Source organism: Heterodontus francisci, chromosome 2, assembly GCF_036365525.1.
Source record: "Heterodontus francisci isolate sHetFra1 chromosome 2, sHetFra1.hap1, whole genome shotgun sequence".
NCBI classification, from domain to species: domain Eukaryota; kingdom Metazoa; phylum Chordata; class Chondrichthyes; order Heterodontiformes; family Heterodontidae; genus Heterodontus; species Heterodontus francisci.
In genome coordinates, this window is record NC_090372.1 from 156,729,693 (window position 1) to 156,753,810 (window position 24,118).

General features: G+C 43.6%; 1 protein-coding gene and 1 long non-coding RNA gene across 2 annotated transcripts in view; one reads left to right on the forward strand and one right to left on the reverse strand.

Annotated features, from left to right (window-relative positions):
* Positions 1-24,118, reverse strand: part of LOC137347744 (pituitary tumor-transforming gene 1 protein-interacting protein-like) — a 90,134-nt gene that overhangs the window by 24,462 nt on the left and 41,554 nt on the right. The gene's annotated exons all lie outside the window — the stretch shown is intronic.
* Positions 6,349-10,755, forward strand: LOC137347755 (uncharacterized). The gene is made up of 4 exons (XR_010969017.1): positions 6,349-6,568; positions 7,554-7,662; positions 7,876-7,954; positions 9,596-10,755. It is a non-coding gene; the product is annotated as an uncharacterized lncRNA (long non-coding RNA).

Sequence of the window (24,118 nt, forward strand, 5' to 3'; positions counted from 1 at the left end):
GGGTTAAGAGTGAAAAATGTGACACACTTATTCAAAAAAGGGTGTAAGGACAGTCCTAGCAACAACAGGTCAGTTAGTTTATCAGTGATGGGCAAAGTTTTAGAAACAATAATCAGGAGAAAAAAATCAACACAGACTTGGAGAGGTTTGAGTTACTTAAAGATAGTCAACACGGATTTGTAAAAGTCAGATCATGTTTGACTAATTTAATTGAATTTTTTGATGAAGTAACAGAGAAGATTGATGGAGGAAATACAGTGGATGTTGTTTATATGGATTTTAAGAAAACATTTGATAAGGTACCACATAAAGGTCGTTTAACAAAATTGAGGCACATGGAATAGGAAGGCCAGTGTCCAACTGGATAAAAAATTGGCTTAAGGATGGAAAAGCGAGTCATAGTAAATGGTTGTGCTTGTCAGACTGGAGGATGGTAGACAATGGTGTTCCCCAAGGGTCAGTGTTGGGGCCACTGCTTTTTTTCCTATATATCAATGACTTGGATCTTGGAATAGAGTAGAATCTCAATATTTCTCTATGACACCAAATTTGGAAGTGTGACAGGCAATAAGGATGATATGAACAGCCTGCAAGAGGACATAGATAGGCTAGCAGAATAGACAAAGAGGTGCCAGATGGAATTTAATACTGACAGGTGTGAGGTGATGCATTTTGACAGAAGTAACAAGGAAAGGCAGTACAGACTTAATGGCGCAGTTCTAAAGAGTGTGCAGGAACAGAGGACATGGGGGTGCATGTGCATTGATCTTTGAAGGTGGCAGGACATATTGAGAGAGTGGTTAGTAAAGCATATGTGATCTTGCGCTTGATAAACAGAGGCATTGAGTACAAAAGCAGAGAAGTTACAAAACTCTGGCTAGGCCTGAACTGGAGTATTGTGTCCAGTTCTGGTCACCACACTTTAGGACAGATGTGTGGGTCCTTGAGATGGTGCTGAGGAGATTTACCAGAATGGTTCCAAGGATGGGGGATTGTAGTTACAAGTTTAGGTTGGAAAAACTTGGGTCGCTCTACTTAGAACATGGGAGATTTAATAGAAATGTACAAGATTATGACTGGCTTAGATAAGTTAGACAAGGGAAAACTGCTCCCATTAACTAATGGTACAAGGACTAGGGGACACAGACTGAAGGTTTTGGACTAGAGATGAAGGGGAATAAGAGGAAGCACTTTTTTTTACGCAGTAGGTGGTAATGACCTGGAACTTGCTGCCCACAAGGGCAGTGGAAGCATAGACAATGACTTCAAGAGGAAACTGGATGGCCACTTGTAGGAAAGTGACTTGCAGAGCTGTGGGGGAGTGGGATTGACTAAATAGCTCTGTGGAGAGTCCAAATGGACTCCATGGGCCACATCGCCTCCTTCTGTGCCAGAAATGACTCCAAGTCAATAGGCTTTTGTGTCAATAGGAAGCCAGTAAGGTGGTAACAAGTTTCAGACAGCAGGGAATGACATGGGAGATATAAAGTCAGAAGTTGTATTTAGATCTCTTAGACTTTCTGTTTTTTTTCCATCCCCATTGTAGACTTCACAATTCTTTACGCTGACTGCTGCTTATTGATCATTTCATTCCAGTCATGCAATTATCCTGTTGGGAGTACATCGTGCAAATCTAACACACATCTGCCCCGAGAAGTTATCTAAGGTCTCAGCTATAAGGCAACAGACAATTGTTCCATTTATTACCTGAGGCAATATTTCATGCAACAGAATATTTTGTAATTTGGATTTTTTTCTCATTAATAGGAAGATTCTTCAGTTACACTACAACTACTGCAATACCCCAAGGGCAATGTAGCAGGAACCAACATCTGCACTGCATAATAAATATGTAATTACCATTTAAATGGAGTGAAGAAAGCTATAGAATGAAATATTTTTTTAAAAATGTGAGCTGAGAGTTGGCATTTCAAGCATGTTCATTTCAACCTACAGTGGCAGTTCAGCAGAGCAAACATCATCCTGCCATTCATTTGATCACTCTCCTTTTCGACTCACCATTTAATCCTGGACATTTTTTACCTTGACATCTTAATCTGAAGTCCTGAAGTAATCCATCCATTTCTTATTTCTGGAACTGTTATTTTATTAGAAAATCTCAACACTGTAAAGATGTGCACAAATTCAGGTTCATAAATTGCAATATGCAACATGAAACATTGAAACTTGAGGACCAGATCAAAATTAACTGTCTACAATTAGCTTTTACATTGCAATGCACTTTGGAATTTACATAAATATTGAAAAAAGTTTGAATAACAAAGACCTGACCTGTGGGTAAAGATCAACCACAATCTAATATAGTGGTGGAACAAAGCTCAAGGGACGGAATAGCCTTCTCCTGTTCCTATGTTCACCACTAGTGCAGGGGAGGCGGTGGCGTAGTGGTATTGCCACTGGACTAGTAACCCAGAGACCCAGGGAATTGCTCTGGGGACATGGGTTCAAATCCCACCACAGCAGAAGGTGGAATTTGAATTCAATTAATAAATCTGGAATTAAAAGCCCATCTAATGATGGTCATGAAACCATTGTCGATTGTTGGAAAAACCCATCTGGTTCACTAATGTCCTTCAGGGAAGGAAATCTGCTGTCCTTACCTGGTCTGGCCGACATGTGACTCGACACCCACAGCAATGTGGTTGATTCTTACATGCCCGCTGAAATGGCCTAGCAAGCCACTCAGTTGTATCAAACCGCTACAAAGTCAATAAAAAGGAATGAAACCGGTCGGACCACCCGGAATCGACCTAGGCACCGCAAACGACAACGGCAAACCCAGTCCTGTCGACCCTGCAAAGTCCTCCTTACTAACATCTGGGGGCTTGTGCCAAAGTTGGGAGAGCTGTCCTACAGACTAGTCAAGCAACAGCCTGACATAGTCATACTCACAGAATCATACCTTACAAACAATGTCCCAGACACTGCCATCACCAACCCCGGCTCTGTCCTCTCCCACCGGCAGGACAGACCCACCAGAAGTGGTGGCACAATGGTATACAGTAGGGAGGGAGTTGCCCTGGGAGTCCTCAACATCGACTCTGGACCCCAAGACGTCTCATGGCATCAGATCAAACATGGACAAAGAAACCTCCTGCTGTTTACCACCTACCGCCCTCCCTCAGCTGATGAGTCAGTACTCCTCCATGTTGAACAGCACTTGGAGGAAGCACAGAGGGTGGCGAGGGCACAAAATGTACTCTGGGTGGGGGACTTCAATGTCCATCACCAAGAGTGGCTCGGTAGCAACACTACTGGCCGAGTCCTAAAGGACATATCTGCTAGACTGGGTATGCGGCAGGTGGTGGGGGAACCAACAAGAGGGGAAAACATACTTGATCTCGTCTTCACCAATCTGCCTGCTGCAGGTGCATCTGTCCATGATAGTATTGGTAGGAGTGACCACCGCACAGTCCTTGTGGAGACGAAGTCCCACCTTCACATTGAGGATACCCTCCATCATGTTGTGTGGCACTACCACCGTGCTAAATGGGATAGATTTTGAACAGATAGAGCAATGCAAAACTGGGCATCCATGAGGTGCTGTGGGCCATCAGCAGCAGCAGAATTGTACTCAGCCACAATCTGTAACCTCATGGCCCGGCATATCCCCCACTCTACCATTACCATCAAGCCAGGAGTCCAACCCTGGTTCAATGAAGAGTGCAGGAGGGCAAGCCAGGAGCAGCACCAGGCATACCTCAAAATGAAGTGTCAACCTGGTGAAGCTACAACACAGGACTATCTGCATGCCAAACTGCGTAAGCAGCATGCGATAGACAGAGTTAAGTGATCCCATAACCAACGGATCAGATCTAAGCTCTGCAGTCCTGCCACATCCAGCCCATGAATGGTGGTGAACAATTAAACAACTAACTGGAGGAGGTGGCTCCACAAATATCCCCATCCTCAATGATGGGGGAGCCCAGCACATCAGTGCGAAAGATAAGGCTGAAGCATTTGCAACAGTCTTCTGCCAGAAGTGCCGAGTTGATGACCCATCTCGGCCTCCTCCTGAAGTCCCCAGCATCACAGATGCCAGACTTCAGCCAATTCGATTCACACCGCGTGATATCAAGAAACGCCTAAAGGTACTGGATACTGCAAAAGCTATGGGCCCTGACAATATTCCAGCAATAGTACTGAAGACCTGTGCTCCAGAACTTGCCACGCCCCTAGCCAAGCTTTTCCTGTACAGCTACAACACTGGTATCTACCCTGCAATGTGGAAAATTGCCCAGGTATGTCCTGTACACAAAAAGCAGGGCAAGTCCAATTACCGCCTACTCTCAATCATCAGTAAAGTGATGGAAGGTGTCATCAACAGTGCGATCCAGCGGCACTGGCTTAGCAATAACCTGCTCAGTGACGCTCAGTTTGGGTTCCGCCAAGGCCACTCAGCTCCTGACCTCATTACAGCCTTGGTTCAAACATGGGCAAAAGAGCTGAACTCAAGAGGTGAGGCGAGAGTGACTGCCCTTGACATCAAGGCAGCATTTGACCGAGTATGGCATCAAGGAGCCCTAGCAAAATTGAGGACAATGGGAATCAGGGGGAAAACCCTCCGCTGGCTGGAGTCATACCTAGCGCAAAGGAAGATGGTTGTGGTTGTTGGAGGTCAAGCATCTGAGCTCCAGGCCATCACTGCAGGAGTTCCTCAGGGTAGTGTCCTAGGCCCAACCATCTTCAGCTGCTTCATCAATGACCTTCCTTCAATCATAAGGTCAGAAGTGGGGATGTTCGATGGTGATTGCACAATGTTCAGCACCATTTGTGACTCCTCAGATACTGAAGCAGTCCGTGTAGAAATGCAGCAAGACCTGGACAATATCCAGGCTTGGGTTGATAAGTGGCAAGTAACATTCGCGCCACACAAGTGCCAGGCAATGACCATCTCCCCATGACATTCAACGGCATTACCATCGCTGAATCCCCCACTATCAACATCCTAGGGGCTATCATTGACCAGAAACTGAACTGGAGTAGCCATATAAATACCGTGGCTACAAGAGCAGGTCAGAGGCTAGGAATCCTGAAGCGAGTAACTCACCTCCTGACTCCCCAAAGCCAGTCCACCATCTACAAGGCACAAGTCAGGAGTGTGATGGAATACTCTCCACTTGCCTGGATGGGTGCAGCTCCAACAACACTCAAGAAGCTCGCCACCATCCAGGACAAAGCAGCCCACTTGATTGGCACCCCATCTGCAAACATTCACTCCCTCCACCACCGATGCACAGTGGCAGCAGTGTGTACCATCTATAAGATGCACTGCAGCAATGCACCAAGGCTCCTTAGACAGCACCTTCCAAATCCGCGACCTCTACCAACTAGAAGGACAAGGGCAGCAAATGCATGGGAACACCACCACCTGCAAGTTCCCCTCCAAGTCACACACCATCCTGACTTGGAACTATATCGCCGTTCCTTCACTGTCGCTGGTTCAAAATCCTGGAACTCCCTTCCTAACAGCACTGTGGGTATACCTACCCCAAATGGACTGCAGTGGTTCAAGAAGGCAGCTCACCACCACCTTCTCAAGGGCAATTAGGGATGGGCAATAAATGCTGGCCTGGCCAGCGACGCCCACATCCCATGAATGAATAAAAAAAGTTTCATTCTGCCAGGAGCTTGCAGCATAGCTTGGATGTTAATGCCAATGGCAAATCAAATTGGTCAGGAATAGAATGTTGACTATAAATGTCTTTAAAAAATAACAGGTTGAGTTTTAAATGTACGTTTTGATCACAAAATGACTTATGGGGCAAAGGCGGGTATCTGAAGTTTGGTCACAGATCAGCCATGATCTCACTGAATGATGGAACAGACTTGAGGGGCTAAATGGCCTACTCCTGTTAATGGCCTACTAATACCAATAGCGGATATCTGCAGAATTAAATGAAAGTATGGACTGCTGTCAAATCAATAAGTGACTGATTTCAATTTATTCAGTTGCACTTCAGTTCACTTGAAAGTTAATTGACCTAGCCCCAAAAGCATTTTTGATTGTATAGAAAAATATACATATTTTAGGTTCAATAAATATAAAATAAATAGCCCAAACGTGACAAAAAAGTAAGCTCATCAAGGGATTCAAATGACTGCATAAGGCATGATAGCAGACAGTTCCAATGTGGCTCTGTAACTCTTTTTGTGATTTTGTGGACATTTTTCTCACAGAAAGGAACTGGATAAAGGAGCTCATTTTAAATGTTAGGCTTTTAAAGTAAAGTTTGTGCCTCCAATTTAAAAGCACTGAGGCAATCGGTTGTTAAAGTGCAATGAGCTAAGTTTTGATGTTGTCTCCCCACAGACTAGATTATCAGCAATCCATTAGCCTGTCTCAACAATCAATAAACACTTCACACCCATTGTACTGGGAAGTTTCTGGTCCCAGTCACTCAGCAGGGGTGGATCCGACAGGCCTTCCTTTCTGGTCCTGAACATCCTAATAAAAAACAGAAACAAAGACCCAAGCAGTCGTGTTTCCACCAGATTCAGATGGAGAATGCAGGAGAGTACTTAGGATTTATTCTATTTAATTCAAGTAAGTTCACTGTTGTGGAACAGCAGAGTGTGATTATTTTGTATTATTACAAAAAGACAAGTAGTACTGGTTGAATTAAGTGGCACTCATCATAACTATTCCTCTATATGTTCAACTGTTGTGAAACAGAGTTGAACAATTCCTATCCGACCAGTCTTACTAGCTGTTTTCACGGTCTGCCTTCAAGAAGGTTGGGGACACAAATTAGAGCACATGCGAATATCTGATTTAGATCACAGTTCCGATAAAGGATAAACACCCACAATGTTAAAACTTTTTTTTAAACAAAGGCTGACCTGCTGTATATGTCCAGAATTACCTAGTTTTATCCGTTATCTTATGTTGCAAGGTAATTCTGGTTAAGAGAAATTTTCGTGTAAAAACAGGATTGAATTTAACAAACCCAAATAGTTTTGCTGTTCTGTCACAGAATTAGTGGATGCTCTAAATGTTTTACAGCATCATATCCTGAAACATTCCACCCCTAAAATAAATCTGTTTAATACAAAATTCGATATTGCAAATCAGTCCTTTTAAATGTGCTAAGAAAACCTCACTGCTCAAGCACAACTAATTGCAATCCTCAAATATAACCTTGAAAAATAATAGTGAATGTTCAGCATACAATTACAATGAATCAGATTGGAAATACAATGTTAAAACAAATCTAAAGGTTCAATTCTCAATTCTTTTTGAAAATAAAGCTACATTGGAATACTACACCAACCACTAATCCTTCAACCACCATGAAACTCCTGTCATGCATATGGAAAATAATAAACATGCGCAATTATTTTTCAGGATTTATAGCATATTTTGAAAGCAATGGTGTTGTACTCGCACTGGAACAAATGTGCAATTTTACACCTCTAGCAGCAGTGCTGTGCGATATTCGTTACAATTGGATGGTTCATCTAAATTATCAACACAGTATGATGCTAGCCAGTTTGAAGTAAACGAATCATCACATTCTCCATTTTAGCAGAACCCTCCAAATCACCAACAGGGGTCTGCATCTGTGGCTCTGGAGCCACATGCGGCACATTGAAGACTCGTGCGGCTCCCGATCTAGATCGATCAAACACAATTTGATGGTAACGAAATGGCTCGTTAAGTTGTTTTGAACTTTTAATAACACTGTACTTGTGAGAAAGTATTATTAAATTAACTTTTTTGTAAAAACATTGTAATTGAAATAGATCTCTGTCTTGTTCTTCAGTATTATTGGAATTTGTGTAACAACATTGCAGCTCTTAAGATATTGTAATTTTGACTAAATTTAAAAAATGCCTCTTCTTGTTATTAAGGTTGTCGACCCTGATCTAGAGTGATAACATTGTTCCCTGATCAAGAAGATAACCAAATGACCTGATCCTAGGTTGCTGGGTGAGTATGTAAAAAGGAAGAGATTAGCAAGAGTAAACGGGTTCCCTTAGAGGCTGAGACTGGATAAATTATAATGGGGAATAAGAAAATGGCAGAGACATTAAACAAATACTTTGTATCTGTCTTCATGGTAGAGGACAGAACAAAACATTCTGGATGTAATGGGAAAACGAGGCTCTGTTGACAGAAGATAAGGATACTGGTATTAGTAAAGAAATAGGATTGGAGAAATTAATGGAACTAAAATCCGACAAACCACCTGGTCCTTATGGCCTAAAACCCAAGTTTTTTTTAAAAGATAGGTACAGAGATTGTGGATGCATTGGTTTTGATCTTGCAGAATTCTCTAGATTCTAGAACGGTTCCTGTGGATTGGAAGGTAACAGATGTAATCCTGCTATTCAAGAAAGGAGGAAGAGAGAAAACAGGGAACTATAGGTCAATTAGCCTGACATCAGTAGTAGGGAAAATGACAAAATCTAATATTGGGGACATAACAGTATACTTGGAAAATCTTCATACAATTGGGAGAGTCAACACACGTTTACAAAAGGAAAATTGTGTTTGACAAATTGTTAGAAGTTCTTTTTTTGAGGGTGTTATTAATAGGGTGGATATAAGGGGGAAACCAGTGGATGAAGTGCATTTGGATTTTCAAAAAGCATTTGATAAGATGTCACACAAGAGATTATTACTCAAAATTAGGACTCATGGGATTGGGAGTAAGATATTAGCATGGATTGAGGATTGGTTAACGAACAAAGTAGAGTTCCTGGGAAGTAATGGGTCATTTTCAGGTTGACAAGTTGTAACTAGTGTGGTACTGTTAAGGATCACGCTCACTAATCCCTTCACATACTTCTTAAATGTGGTACCCAGAATCGGACATGATGGGCAAGATTTCAATTCCAGGGTTGGAATCCCGCGTTATGATGACTCTGGGTCCCAACCCCACACTACTGCCACAACACACAAAGTATTGCAAGTTTTATTTGCAAATTACTTAACTGGCCCAGAGTCGCAGTCGCTGTCCGATTAGCGGCAGTGGATGTGGGAAATAAGTGGCAGCAGGTCTGATTTAAAGGGCGGGTGGCAGCCATTGCTGAGGCTGCCATTTGTCCAAAAAATGGGAAGAGGACCTGAGCAGTGGCTAGCGAAGGCACCTGAGCTAGGGCAGCTCCCTGTTTTTCTGATGCCTCACGGAAGCTGTTGCTGGAGGCGTTGACCGGGTGCCGAAACACCCTGCTCCCTACCAGTGGCTTGCAAGGCTCACCAAGAGCGCATGACTGGAGGTGGCACACAAGGTCAGCAGCAGAGGAGCGGTGAGCAGGAACTGGGTCCAGTGCAGAAAACATTTCAGTGACCTTCACAGGTCTGAAAAGGTGAGTCCAAAGGAAGTCTCCTGGTCAGCAGTCACCAGAGTGCAAAAAAGAGAGGAGTAGCCGGAGGGCACTTAAAGTTCTCCTGACCATGGGAGAGATGTGTGCTCAGCAGCTTTGATGACCCATAAGTGTAGGTCAGAACCCTAGCACTACTGGACAGAAGATTGGAGTGCAGACTGCAGCAGCGTATGCAAATGCAGAGCTGAGAGTGGTGAGGGAGAGAGGTATTGTACTAACGGCATTTTTCTTCACCTTGCAGCCAAACGGGAGTTGAACGCCAGGGAGAATGAGAGGGCATGCCTAGACGGTGGGGTGCCCCAGCTCATGATGCAGACACACTTTGAGGAGCTGGCCCTTAATATGGCCAGGGTGTCAAGCCACAAGGACACTGGGGACGGAGAAAAAGGAATCTGCCATAAACAGGGTGAAAACATCTCAATGTTTGCAGGTTCAGGACAATGCTCCCTGTGCAATGAGCTGTCAATGCATAAGTGGTCATCACATTATTGTAAGCAGAAGCATCTGTTGACTGTCCTGATCTCTCTTCACCACCTTCTCATGCCTTCAACAGGGCCAGCTGCTGAGGGACAGGAGTCATGCTACGATAACAAGTTCCTGAAAAGCGAGAGGAAGACAACACTTCGGAGCTTGCATGGTATCACGGGACTACAATTATTTTTCTCCTCAGATTAAAACGGTGTGCCTTTAAATCTCTGTTAAAAAGTGTGTGCCTTTAAAATAGGGACAGAAGTTTTGGATTTCTGGGGACACAGTGTGCCACAGCTGCATTTTGTTACCTAGACAACAGCAGGAGAGAGGTCACTTGATATAACGTTTCGATTTGCCTGTGTGTAAAACTGGCAAAAACCAGTCTGAACTAGCAAACAGCAAAACATGCTACTGGAGAAAGAAGCTTTCTATTCTCTCAGCAGAAATTCTACAAGGAGCTACAGGCCAAGTTAATTGCCTAAGGAAAGAAAAATCCTTTTCTTTTAAGAGATCGTTTCTATTGCTGAAGGTAGTAAAACTCCTTTTCTTTACTTCCAAGCCAGGAAGTATTTGCTTCAAGACTTAATCTCTCTTGATTGATTGAGTTTGCTGGAATTTGAAGTAAAATTTCAACTGAGATACTGTCAGTTTTAAAATTCAAGTCTACCTATTGCTGCGCTCATCGTTGAAGGAACTTTTGATGCCCACTGCAGCTGAAGAGTTTGAATGTCTATTAAGAACAGACAATTTCATCAAATCCACGTGGAGACTTCGAGCGGCCTTTGATTATTTTCACATTATAATACCTCATCCATCAGGAACGTAACCCACAAAGACTTACTTATTTATTTATTCTTAAGAAACAACTAATTTTTAAAAACACCACTTTTAAAACTGCTTAACTACTGTTATTTTTGAGTGTGTGTGTAAATGGGGGAGTTAGATTAAAATAAGAAATTGTAAGGTCTTTAGACATAGGTTTATCTTAATAGTGTTTAAGATTTAGTTTTTAATAAATAGTTAATTTGTTGCTGTCTAAAGATACCTGGTCTGGTCTGTTTTATTCTGGGTGTTACTAGAGTGTTTAATTTGGCTGTTTTCTGGTTGGATGAGAAAACCTTAATAATATGTTGCGACCTGTGGAGTGACAGGACTGAACTGACAGTGCGTTGCGCCTGCTGCAGTCATAACAATGGCCACCTCTGACTAGCACACCCTCCACCAGCACAGATACTCACACCTCAGTGGGTCCTCGCGTGTTATTAGAAAAGGTGGCATAGGGTGAAGCGCACATCACCTCAGAGCTGGAGCATTCGGGGGAGGCAGAGTGGGCTGTGGCCAGCAACCCTCAGAGGACAGGCACAGCCGTCCTCAGCAGGGTAGAGGTGCAGAGCCTCACGGGTCACGAAACATGAAAGGTGAACCAGCGTGAGATGTGCACCCACATGTTGGAGTTACCTATGGTTCTGCAGAATCATAGGATGAGAATGGAGGAGTAAATTCATTTCATGTGCTCCACAATGACTTAGTACTTTGAGCACACGAGCTCTTCCACTGACAAGAGTGGCCAACCTCTTGGGTAGCCATGTGTGGCATCAGAGTAGATGCAGGAACAGTGCACTGACATACACAGGATGCATGCCAGACTCAGCAGCAGTGACCAGTCAGTGACACAAATAGACACGGAGAAGATGCCAGCTGGTAGTCCCCTCCAGCAAAGGTGCCATGAAAGGGCCAAGAAGGCGACAGATGGTGACGAGGGGGCTATGTCGTCATCATCCGCTCCCATGGCCCCTCCAACAGTTGAAGCATCTATGGAGACATGCCCTGTGACAGAGCCTGCCCCTGCAGTGATGCAGGTTTAGCAACCTTTGGAGGTGCCACCTCAACACCTAGGCCAACCACCACAGGCGATTCAGTCCCAGACAGGCAGTAGCAAGCAGCCTGCCTCCACCTTATTTGCAGCCAGAGGGGGAGGCACTCCTAGGAGTGGCCATCAGTGGAGATCACTGTGTCAGTAATGTCACTTTGTCGGTCACGGGTGTTCCCAATGTAAATAATAGTTAAGTGTTAAGCAATAAACCACTGGGAAAGCTGTTGCATTAAGGCTCACTTGTGGTGTGTTATCATTTCATGTTGGCGAGACGCAGGAGAATGGGAAGTGAGTGTTGGCAAAGCGATAGAGCATGCTGAAAATTGTGTAAGCTGGAGTCTCCGGCACCTTCTTGACCCCACTTCCTAACCCCTTTGCCCTCACCTTTGCTCTAGCAGATGCTGCTTCTCATCGCTGGTTGGAGCAAGCTTACAGAAGCTTGATTCCATTTCCTCTAATGCCATTCCTTCGTTGGCAATGGATTGCAAAGTCTTCCTGAAACCGCCCCCTCCACCCCCCAGCCCCTTGTCATGAACGCATTAGCAGAAGGAGGTGTTCCCCCAGCCCCCTCCACAATGCCCTTGTCAAGAACGCAGAGGTATGAAAGATAATTCTCAATGAACGTAACTCGTTGCCTGTGAATAAGGGCCTTCTCTGAGCCTTCCTTCTTTAATGCTGCCTCTTGCTTCTGTCCCGCCATCCCAGTTTTGTTTGCACTGGAGTGCTGACTTGGGTTGCATTAGAGTGCTATAGTGGAAGTTTGGTAACTGAGGATAATTAAGGGTTAATTTTATCTTAAATCTAATGTGTCTTTTATTTAGCAGAGTAACTTAACAGTTGCTGTTAGGGTTGGAGAAGGTGAGTTTTAGACCAGCTTTAAACAGGGTTCACTCAGGCTGTGCTTGCAGCTGCACCTTGTTAATTAGAGAATTGGCTTAAACCAGTTTTCAGGGGCTAGAGTCAGTCAGTATAAAAGAGAGCCATCTTACAGTGCTGACTTTGTTTGCACTGGAGTACTATAGTGGAAGTTTGGTAACTGAGGAAGTTCGGTGAGGAGCTCCTTTCATTTCCTACCTGCCCTCAGAATGAGGGGAGCCGAGAGCTTCCAAAGAGCACAGCTGACTGGGAGAAGACTCGGAGGACGGAGTTCCGGACCGGTAAGTATAAAAAACTTACCTCTGCAGTGGCAACTGGATGCACTTAGGAGCATGCAGGTGGCAGAAAGCGTCATAGACAGGAGTTTTAGAGAAGTGGTTACACCCAAGGTGCAGGCAGATAGATGGGTGACCGCTAGATGGGGCAGGCAGTCAGTGCAGGAATCCCCTGTGGCTATCCCCCTCTCTAACAAGTATACCCGTTTTGGATACCGTTGGGGGGGATGGCCTATCAGGGGAAAACAGCAGCAGCCAGAGCAGTGGCACCACGGCTGGCACTGTTGTTCAGCAGGGAGGGACAAAGCGCAGAAGAGCAATAGTTATAGGGGACTTTATAGTCAGCGGCTCAGATAGGCGCTTCTGTGGATGTGAAAGAGACTCCAGGATGGTATGTTGCCTCCCTGGCGCCAGGGTCAAGGATGTCTCTGAACGGACAGGGGGCATTCTGAAGGGGGAGGGTGAACAGCGAGAGGTTGTGGGACACATAGGTACCAACGACATAGGCAGGAAGAGAGACGAGGTTCTGCAGGGGGAGTTTAGAGAGTTAGGTAGAAAGTTAAAAGACAGGACCTCTAGGGTTGTAATCTCGGGATAACTCCCCGTGCTACGTGCCAGTGAGGTCAGAAATAGGAAGATAGTGCAGCTAAACATGTGGCTCTACAGCTGGTGTAGAAGGGAGGGTTTCAGATATCTGGACCATTGGGATCTCTTCAGGGACAGATGGGACCTGTACAAGAAGGACGAGTTGCATCTAAACTGGAGGGGCATAGATATCCTGGCTGCGAGGTTTGCTAGTGTCACTCAAGAGGCTTTAAACTAGTGTGGCAGGGGGGTGGGAACCAGAGCAGTAGGACAGCAAGTCAAATAAATGAGGGGGAACGAGTAAATAAGGCCAGTAAGACTAAGAGGAAGAGCAGGCAGGGAGATGTTGCGGAGCACAGCGGGACTGGTGGTCTGAAGTGCATTTGTTTCAATGCGAGAAGTATAACAGGTAAGGCAGATGAACTTAGAGCTTGGATTAGTACTTGGAACTATGATATTGTTGCTATTACAGAGACTTGGTTGAGGGAAGGACAGGATTGGCAGCTAAATGTTCCAGGATTTAGAAACTTCAGGCGGGATAGAGGGGCATGTAAAAGGGGTGGGGGAGTTGCATTACTGGTTAAGGAGAATATCACCGGTGTACTGCGGGAGGACACCTCGGAGGGGTCGTGCAACGAGGTAATATGCGTGGAGCTCAGGAATAGGAAGGGTGCAGCCACAATGTTGGGGGTTTTCTACAGGCCTCCCAACAGCCAGTGGGAGGTAGAGGAGCAGATATGTAGACAGATTTTGGAAAGATGTAAAGGTAACAGGGTTGTAGTGGTGGGTGACTTTAACTTCCCCTACATTGACTGGGACTCGCTTAGTGCTAGGGGTTTGGATGGGGCAGAATTTGTAAGGAGCATCCAGGAGGGCTTCATGAAACAATATGTAGATAGTCCAACTAGGGATGGGGCCATACTGGACCTGGTATTGGGGAATGAGCCCGGCCAGGTGGTCGAAGTTTCAGTAGGGGTGCATTTCGGGAGCAGTGACCATAATTCCATAAATTTTAAGGTACTTGTGGATAAGGATAAGAGTAGTCCTCGGATGAAGGTGCTAAATTGGGGGAAGGCTAATTATAACAATATTAGGCAGGAACTGAAGAATTTAAATTGGGGCAGCTGTTTGAGGTGGGAGTCTTTCAAACGTCAGTTGATTGGAATCCAGGACCGGCATGTTCCTGTGAGGAAGAAGGATAAGTTTGGCAAGTTTCGGGAACCATGGATAACGCGGGATATTGTGAGCCTAGTCAAAAAGAAAAAGGAAGCATTCGTAAGGGTTGGAAGGCTAGGAACAGACGAATCCCTTGAGGAATATAAAGACAGTAGGAAGGAACTTAAGCAAGGAGTCAGGAGGGCTAAAAGGGGTCATGAAAAGTAATTGGCAAACAAGATTAAGGAAAATCCCAAGGCTTTTTATACATATATAAAGAGCAAAAGGGTAATTAGGGAAAGGGTTGGCCCACTCAAGGACAGAGAAGGGAATCTATGTCTGGAGCCAGAGGAAATGGGTGAGGTACTAAATTTGCATCAGTATTCACCAAAGAGAAGGACTTGGTGGATGATGAGCCGAGGGAAGGGAGTGTAGATAGTCTCAGTCATCTCATTATCAAAAAGGAGGTGGTGTTGGGTGTCTTGCAAAGCATTTAGATAAGTCCCCAGGGCCTGATGGGATCTACCCCAGAATACTGAGGGAGGCAAGGGAAGAAATTGCTGGGGCCTTGACAGAAATCTTTGCATCCTCATTGGCTACAGGTGAGGTCCCAGAGGACTGGCGAATAGCCAATGTTCCTTTTTTTAAGAAGGGTAGCAAGGATAATCCAGGAAATTATAGGCCGGTGAGCCTTACGTCAGTGGTAGGGAAATTATTAGAGAGGATTCTTCGGGACAGGATTTACTCCCATTTGGAAACAAACGAACATATTAGCGAGAGGCAGCATGATTTTGTGAAGGGGAGGTCGTATCTCACTAATTTGATTGAGTTTTTTGAGGAAGTGACAAAGATGATTGATGATGGAAGGGCAGTGGATGTTATCTATATGGACTTAGTAAAGCCTTTGACAAGGTCCCTAATGGCAGACTGGCACAAAAAGTGAAGTCACACGGGATCAGAGGTGAGCTGGCAAGACAGATACAGAACTGGCTCTGTCATAGAAGACAGAGGGTAGCAGTGGAAGGGTGCTTTTCTGAATGGAGGGCTGTGACTAGTGGTGTTCCGCAGAGATCAGTGCTGGGACCTTTGCTCTTTGTAATACATACAAATGATTTGGAGGAAAATGTAGCTGGTCTGATTCGTAAGTTTGCGGAAGACACAAAGGTTGGTGGAGTTGCGGATAGTGTTGAGGATTGTCAGAGGATACAGCAGGATATAGATTGGTTGGAGACTTGGGCGGAGAAATGGCAGATGGAGTTTAATCCGGACAAATGTGAGGTAATGCATTTTGGAAGGTCTAATGCAGGTGGGAAGTATACAGTAAATGGCAGAACCCTTAGGAGTACTGACAGGCAGAGAGATCTGGGCGTACAGGTCCACAGGTCACTGAAAGTGGCAACGCAGGTGGATAAGGTAGTCAAGAAGGCATACGGCATGCTTGCCTTCATCGGTCGGGGCATAGAGTATAAAAATTGGCAAGTCATGCTGCAGCTGTACAGAACTTTAGTTAGGCCACACTTAGAATATTGCATGCAATTCTGGCCACCACACTACCAGAAGGACGTGGAAGCTTTGGAGAGGGTACAGAAGAGGTTTATCAGGATGTTGCCTGGTCTGGAGGGCATTAGCTATGAGGAGAGGTTGGATAAACTCGGATTGTTTTCATTGGAACGACGGAGGTGGAGGGGCGACATGATAGAGGTTTACCAAGATATGAGCAGCATGGACAGAGTGGATAGTCAGAAGATTTTTCCCAGGGTGGAAGAGTCAGTTACTAGGGGACATAGGTTTAAGGTGAGAGGGGCAAAGTTTAGAGGGGATGTGCGAGGCAAGTTCTTTACACAGAGGGTGGTGAGTGCCTGGAACTTGCTGCCAGGGGAGGTGGTGGAAGCAGGTATGATAGCAATGTTTAAGAGGCATCTTGACAAATACATGAATAGGATGGGAATAGAGGAATACGGTCCCCGGAAGTGCAGAAGGTTTTAATTTAGGCAGGCATCAAGATCAGCGCAGGCTTGGAGGGCCGAGTGCCCTGTTCCTGTGCTGTACTGTTCTTTGTTCTTTCTCCCCCATGTCACTGCCTCCTCCTCCCTGTCGTGGCTCTGGTGCATTGCACCCACACCATAGAAAGAAAATTCCAAACTGGCCCTTTAACGAGCTGACAAGCTTGTTATAAGGATTAAGTGGCCACTTTTACAGAATGGGCAGGTTGCCACTACCTTTTAAAATTGGCGTTTGTCAGTTTCACATTGGGGAAACTGGCACGCAGACCTGAGTGACAGGTTTAAGTGACCTCCTGCCCCCTTTCCAGCCTTCACGAGCAAATAAAAATCCTGTCCAATATTCCAGTTGTGGCCAAACCAGTTTTATAAATGTACACTGTAACCTCCTTGCTTTTATTTTCTATGCCTCAATTTATAAAGCCCATGAAGCCTTTCTGAAACTGCCCTGTCACCTTCAATGATTTGTGCGCATATACCCATAGGTCCTTCTGCTCCTGCACCCCCTCCCCCTTTCGACTTATAACCTTTATTTTATATTGTCTCTCCCCATTCTTCCTACCCACTTCACACTTCTCTGCACTAAATTTTATCTGCCATGTTTCCACCCATTCTACCAGTCTCTCTGTCCGCCTGATGTCTATCACTATCCTCACAGTTCACAATACTTGCACGTTTTTTGTATTCTGCAAATTTTGAAATTGTGCTGTGCATATCAAAATTATCAATATAGATAAAGAAAAGCAGTGTCCCTAATACCAACCCCTGGGGGACCCCTCTATATACCTTCCTGCAGTCCGAAAAACAACTGTTCACCACTACTTTCTGTTTCCTGCCACTCAGCCAACATTGCATTCATGCTCCAACTGACCCTTCTATTCCATGGGCTTCAACTTTTGCTGGCAAGCCTCTTATGTGGCACTTTAACAAACGACTTTTGGAATTCCACGTACACCATGCCCACTGCATTCCCCACATCAACCCTCTGTTACCTCATCAAAAACTCAATCAAGTTAGTTAGATTTGCCTTTAACATCCTTGCTGGCTTTCCTTAATTAATCTACATTTGTCCAAGTGATTGTTACTTTTGTCCCGGATTATCATTTTCAAAAACTTTCCCGCCACTGATGATAAGCTGACTGGCCTGTAGTTGCTGGGCTTATCCTGACACCAATTTTTGAACAAGGGGGTAACATTTGCAATTCTCTAGTCTGCTGGCACCACCCGTGCATCTATGGAGGATTGGAAGCCTATGGCCAGTGCCTCCGCAATTTCCACCCTTACTTTCCTCAATATCTTTGGATGCATCTGATCAGATCCTGGTGATTTATCAACTTTTAGCCCATCCAGTCTGTCAACTATCTCCTCTTTCACTACGACATGGGCAGCATCTACTTTCTTGGTAAAGACTGATGCAAAGTACTCATTCAGTAACATGCCCTATGCCTCCAAGCATAAATCCCCTTTTAGTCCCTAATCAGCACCACTACTCCTTTTACTAATATTTTACTATTTATATGCCTCCAGAAGACTTTTGGATTTTCTTTTGTGTTAGCTGCTAGTGTCTTCTCATACTCTCTCTTTGCTTTTCATTTATTTTTTCACTTCCTCTCTGCACTTTTTATATGCAGTCTAGTTCTCACTATTATCAACCTGGCACCCTTTTTCTGCTTTGTCTTACTCGCCATCTATTTTGTCATCCATGGAGCTCTGGCTTTGTTTGCCCTACCTTTCCTCCTCAGGGAATGTACCTTAACTGTACCCAAAACATTTCCTCTTTAAAGGCAGCCCATTGTTCCGTTACAGTTTTGCCTGCCAATCTTTGATTTCAATTTACCTGGGCCAGATCTGTTTTGAAGGTGGTCCTCCCCCCAATTATTTTTATTCTGGATTGCTCCTTGTCCTTTTCCATAGCTAACCTAAACCTTTCACTTTGATCAATGCCCCCTAAATGTTCCCCTATTGAAACTTGATGCACTTGACCGACCTCATTCCCCAGAACCAGCAATGCCTCCTTCCTGGTTGGGCTAGAAACATTGAAGCAGATGAAATACAATGTGGAGAAATGTGAAGTTATCCACTTTGGTAGGAAAAATAAAAAAGCAGATTTTTTTTTTTAAATGGAGAGAAACTGGAAACGTTGCTATTCAGTGTTATGAGTGCTTCCATTTTGTTGTTAAATTTTGAGAACTTGTGTTTTCAAACTGAAAAAAGGATTCCATAGATGCTGGACTTCATGTTTTTTTTTAAAAAAGAGGTTATCAGAAGGCTTGTTAGACTTGGCTTGTAAACAACAGTTACTGCAAGGCACCTGTTTTCAGAAATAATCAGCAGGTGGCTTTTTTGATTTGTTTAGAGAAGTGACAGGTCAAGATTTATAGGGGTCAGGAGGCTTGACTTGAGATGGTTTTGGTTTTGCTTTGGACAGGCAGTTGTGGTATGGATGGAGTTTTTGAAAAGGAGTTAAAGAATCGACCTGCCAAGGAAAAACCACAACTCAGCCTGTTCCAGCTCTTTGAAAAAGCCTGCCAGTTTTTCTATCTCTTTAAGAAGCCCTGAAAGGCAAGTATAAAAAAAACAGACTGAAACCCTGGCTGCATTTCTCCTGGAAAGCCTGCCCAAACTGATCTTCAACGTCACCTGAAAAGAACTATTCTAGGAAGATCCCAGTGACAGCCATCTGAGTATTTGGGAAGCCAAACCAGAAAAACAGAACATCTGACATATTTCCATAGCTTCTCTTTTTTTCCTTCAAGAATTAGCAAGTATTCATTTTTGCCTCTTTTTTTGTAATAGAGCTCTAAAGGGAAAATGTCTTTTATTTTTTGGTTAACCGGTATGTGTGTGTGTGGGGGTGGGGTGGGGGGGGGGGGGGGGGGGGAGAGCCTCAGGTAAAACGGGAACTTTCATATTGCAATCTGTGTTTTAATGCTTTGCTTTGTTACTGGTTAAGTCTTGTTTTATAAACAACAAAATTATCAGTTTATTATTAAAGAAACCTGGCTGATTTGGGATAAAAATAGAGTATATGATTGACCGTATTGGTAACTGGGAAAAATTTAAATATATGTTTTGACCTGTGGAGAAGTGGAACTAGAAAAACAGTGCACTCCTCCCACCTCAATCGTAATATCAGAGATCTAGGTGTCCTTGTACACAAATCACAGAAAGTTAACGTGCAGGTACAGTAAGCAATTAGGAAAGCAAATGGTATGTTAGCCTTTATTACAAAGGGATTTGAGCTAAGAGTAGAGGTATTATTGCAACTGTATCGGGCCTTGGTGAGGCCATGCCTTGACTACTGTGTACAGTTTGGTCTCTTTACCCAAGAAAGGATATACTTGCTTTAGAGGGAGTGCAACAAAGGTTCACTAAATTGAATATTCAGGTGAGGGGATTGTCCTAGCAGGAAAGATTGAAAAGACTAGGCCTATGCTCCCTAGGGTTTAGAAGAATGAGGTGATTGCACTGAAACATATAAAATGCTAAGGAGCTCTGCAGGGTAGATGCTAGGAGACTGTTTCCCTGCCAGGGGAGCCTAAAACAAGGGGTCAACGAATCAGAATAAGTGGTTAGCCATTTTAAGACTGAGATGAGAAATTTGTTCACTCAAAAGGTTTTGAACCTTTGGAATTCACGTCAGAGATAGATTGATTTTTGGATGCTAAGGGAATCAAGAGATATGGGAATAGTACAGGAACGTATGGCTGAGGTAGCTCAGCCATGACCTTCCTGAATGGCAGAGCAGGACTGAAGGTCAAAATGGCTCACTCCTGCTACTTTTTTTAAGCTCTTAGGTTCTTAAACGTGGAAAGAACAATTATTTTAAGTGAATAAAATGCAATTCCATAACATCTAAAAATGCACTAATGTAAATCTGTCATTTTCCATAGCACTCGAGGATGACTTTGTGGAAATTGAGTACTTCAGCTGGACAGAACCTGTGAATTAGAGAACATTTGCAAACACACCCCTCAAGTCTCACAGTACACAAGACAGTGCAATTAGGGTTTGTGCTTACTCTTTTGAACATTTTATCTTTATGGTGGACCACATCCTACCACTTAGCACACTAATGCACCAGACTGCTAAGCTGCAAGATTGGTTTTTTTTTTAAAACAAATTTTGCATAATGCAAACATATACTCTCGGCGTGGTTAATCTGCAGTTGCATAACTCCATTTTATATTGTTCCGATGAAGGGTCACTGACCCGAAACGTTAACTCTGCTTCTCTTTCCACAGATGCTGCCAGACCTGCTGAGTGGTTCCAGCATTTCTTGTTTTTATTTCAGATTTCCAGCATCCGCAGTATTTTGCTTCCATTTTATATTGCTTTAGGGGTTTCTTGAAGTTTGATTTTAAAAAAACTTCAAAAAGATCCTACCAAGCTACTGAGCTGAGAAGTATGAGCATGCTCGATTATTATAAAGGTGAATTAGCTGATTACTCTGTGTAATGTACTGTGCACAAGACTGCGGGCATAATAACAACACTGAAAACTTTCAGATGTGCAACAGAAGGGTAAGTAACAGAGTAGTATCTAAATAAGCCAGAGCTACTAACAAGCTAAGCAAGCGCTCAGCATATTCTATATTGTGCATCCAAAATAAAATATAAATACTATATATAAAGCAATAGAGATTGACATATTTGAATATTCTGAGTAGTAGTATTTTGATAAAGGAGGGAAAAAGGAGAAATGCGTTAATGGTAAATTTGCATAGCTGCTACATATATTAGAATACAGAGGAAGTCTATTTAAAAGAAATAGACAAAGGTTTTCTAATTTTCTAAATGACACACTATATCCAGAATGATCTCATCTCCAGTCTTCATTCATCAACTACCAGATGACTACAAATAAGATCACCTTTCCACCATAGTAAATCCACATAGAACAAAGCGACCATATTGTCTTATTTGTTAAAAATACTTAACCACAACTCCAGGGAACTCAGCCAATCTCAAATTTCAGCTCACATACCACAATAATGAAATAAACCCTAATTTGATCAGTAATTGTGCTCAAATGTCAGAAGCAGCTTCTTTACTATTTTTTAAAAAACTTAATTTCTGCTCTGGCCATTTTCCCTTAGTCCTCACCTACTCTTTCACCTATCCTCAAATTGATCCAAACTCCAACAGAAACAATTGGAAGCAGTTGTTGCACAAATCCAAACAAAGTTGCAACAAATTCAGCTATTGGGGGCCTGAAATCCACTGGTTGAAATCTATATCAGCTTATTGCTTGATGTTGTAAAATCATGAATTTTGTGGAATCTGTTTCATCTAGTTGTCAGCTGTGGTTCAGTTGGTAGCACTCTTGCCTTGGAGTTAGAAGGTCCCACTCCAGGACTTGAGCACAAAAATCTAGGCTGACAGTCCAGGGCAGTATTGAGGAGTGCTGCACTGTTGGCAATACTGTCTTTTGGATGAGATGCTAAACTGAGGCCTCAACTGCCCCAACAGGTGTATGTAAAAGATCCCATGACACCATTTCAAAGAAGAGTAACTGAGTTATCTGTAGTGTCCTGGCCTCAATCAACATCACAAAGAAACAGATTACCCGGTCATTACCACATTGCTGTTTGTGGGAACTTGCTGTGCGCAAATTGGTTGCTATGTTTCTTACAACACTTCGAAAGTACTTAATTGGCTGTAAAGCGCTTTGGGAGGTCCTGAGTCATGAAAGGTGCTATATAAATGCAAGACTTTCTTGTTTTTCCAATTCAGTTGTCTATCTTTCCTAACTAATTTTAAGCAAGGTGATGACTTCCACCAACTTCTATTTATATAGTGACTTTTATCTCAAAACGCTTTACATAGGTGTACTCAAACAAAAATGGATATCAAGCCAAAGGAGATATCAGACAGGGTGACTAAAAGCTTGGTCAAGGAGGTGAGTTTTAAGGAGAACCTTAAAGGAGCAGAGGAATGTGAAGAGGTGGAGAGGTTGGAGAAAGATTCCAGAGCATAGGGCCTAGCCAGCTGAAGGAACTACTACCAACATACAAGAGGTCAGAATCTGAGAAACAAACATCTTGGGAGTGGGTTTACAGGCCTGGAGGAGTTAACAAAGGGATTTAAATAAGAGGATAAAATTTTTGTTAGAGGCATTGAAGGACTTGGACTTGAGAGGAAAAGGAAGTGGGGAACAAGAATTTTCAAGGACAGAGGAGTACAAGGTGGATTTACTGATGATGGGGTGAGGATGGCAGTTTTGAAGGAAGGACAGTACCCGAGGATAGGGAACTATTTATAATGTCAGCTGGCATCGGGGCCAGGAAGGGAATTTGGATGGTCATCAGTTTAGTGGTGAGCCAGGTAAGGTGGCTTCAGTAAGGGGTAAGGTGTCAACACCCATGAGCTAAGTTTAAGTCAAGACCAGGATGTCAGTGCAAGCATCCACTTGGATAATGAGGGCCTTGTTTACAAGTCAACAGACAGTTTGGAGGGAAATACAGAGGAGGTGGTGACTGTTGCTTTCCTGGTAGAATTGAAGACATTCAGTGGTGGGTAGAGGAACAGAACAAAATTTGAAAGATTAACCTCAAGTAGGTACACTGGGTGAGAAGGTTGGTGAGAGGAGGATGGGGCAGTTTGGTTGTTGCTGTAAGGATGCAGCAATCGGTATCTCAACAGGCCCTTGAGAGAGGCAGAGAGGGTAGCTATGGGCTTGGCCAAGGAACAGCAGCAAAAGAGTAGAAATGCAGAGATGCGATGGGTTGGAGTAAAGATTGGCAAGGGGAAGTACCCGAGATAGGAAAATAAAAGGTGGAATGACTAGGCAACAGCTCAGACAGGAGGCAGGAAAGAAGGGCCCAAAAGGGGACAAGAGAAAAATAAAGGTAGAAGTAATGGGTGTGGATCCAGAGTGGCAGTAAAGATGAGCAAGCAAATGAACAGTAGGAATTTGAAATACAAATTGGAGATTAGAAAAAACACATCCTAGTCATAAACAAGGGATCTTGCACCTTATTCCAGGTGTATTGATGTCATTTTTTCTTTTTAAAAGTATCTCCCTCTGTGAATGTAGCGGGTAAAAGACACCTATCCCTGGCTTGTTGTGATTCCCTGATGGTTTATTGTGTAAAGGTACTGATCCCTAGTTTCTGCTGATTCCTCAATGGTCCCTGTTTGTTTGGTTCTGGCCCTAACCTTTAGGATTAACTGAGACCCACAATTTCAAATCAGTTCCCGAATGGCTAAAAACTGGCTCCAGAATCCACTGTTTAGATTTAATAAAGCAACTGAATATTGCAGTATGACCTAGCCATTTCAATGAACAACAGATCAAACTATGATGCAAAACTCACCCTGAGCACCTAACTCAGTAAGTCAACAGCTAACGGTTGCTGAAACAAACTAAGATGTGAGCAATGGCTCTAGATTCAAAATATTGTTACTGGTTAAAAACAAGATGCACAATAGAACCCAGGTTTACAAAAATACCACAAGACCTGCATGAGAAATTTATCCAGTGTTTTTTTTAAATATAAAAGTAGGGCACTATGTTCCATTGTACAT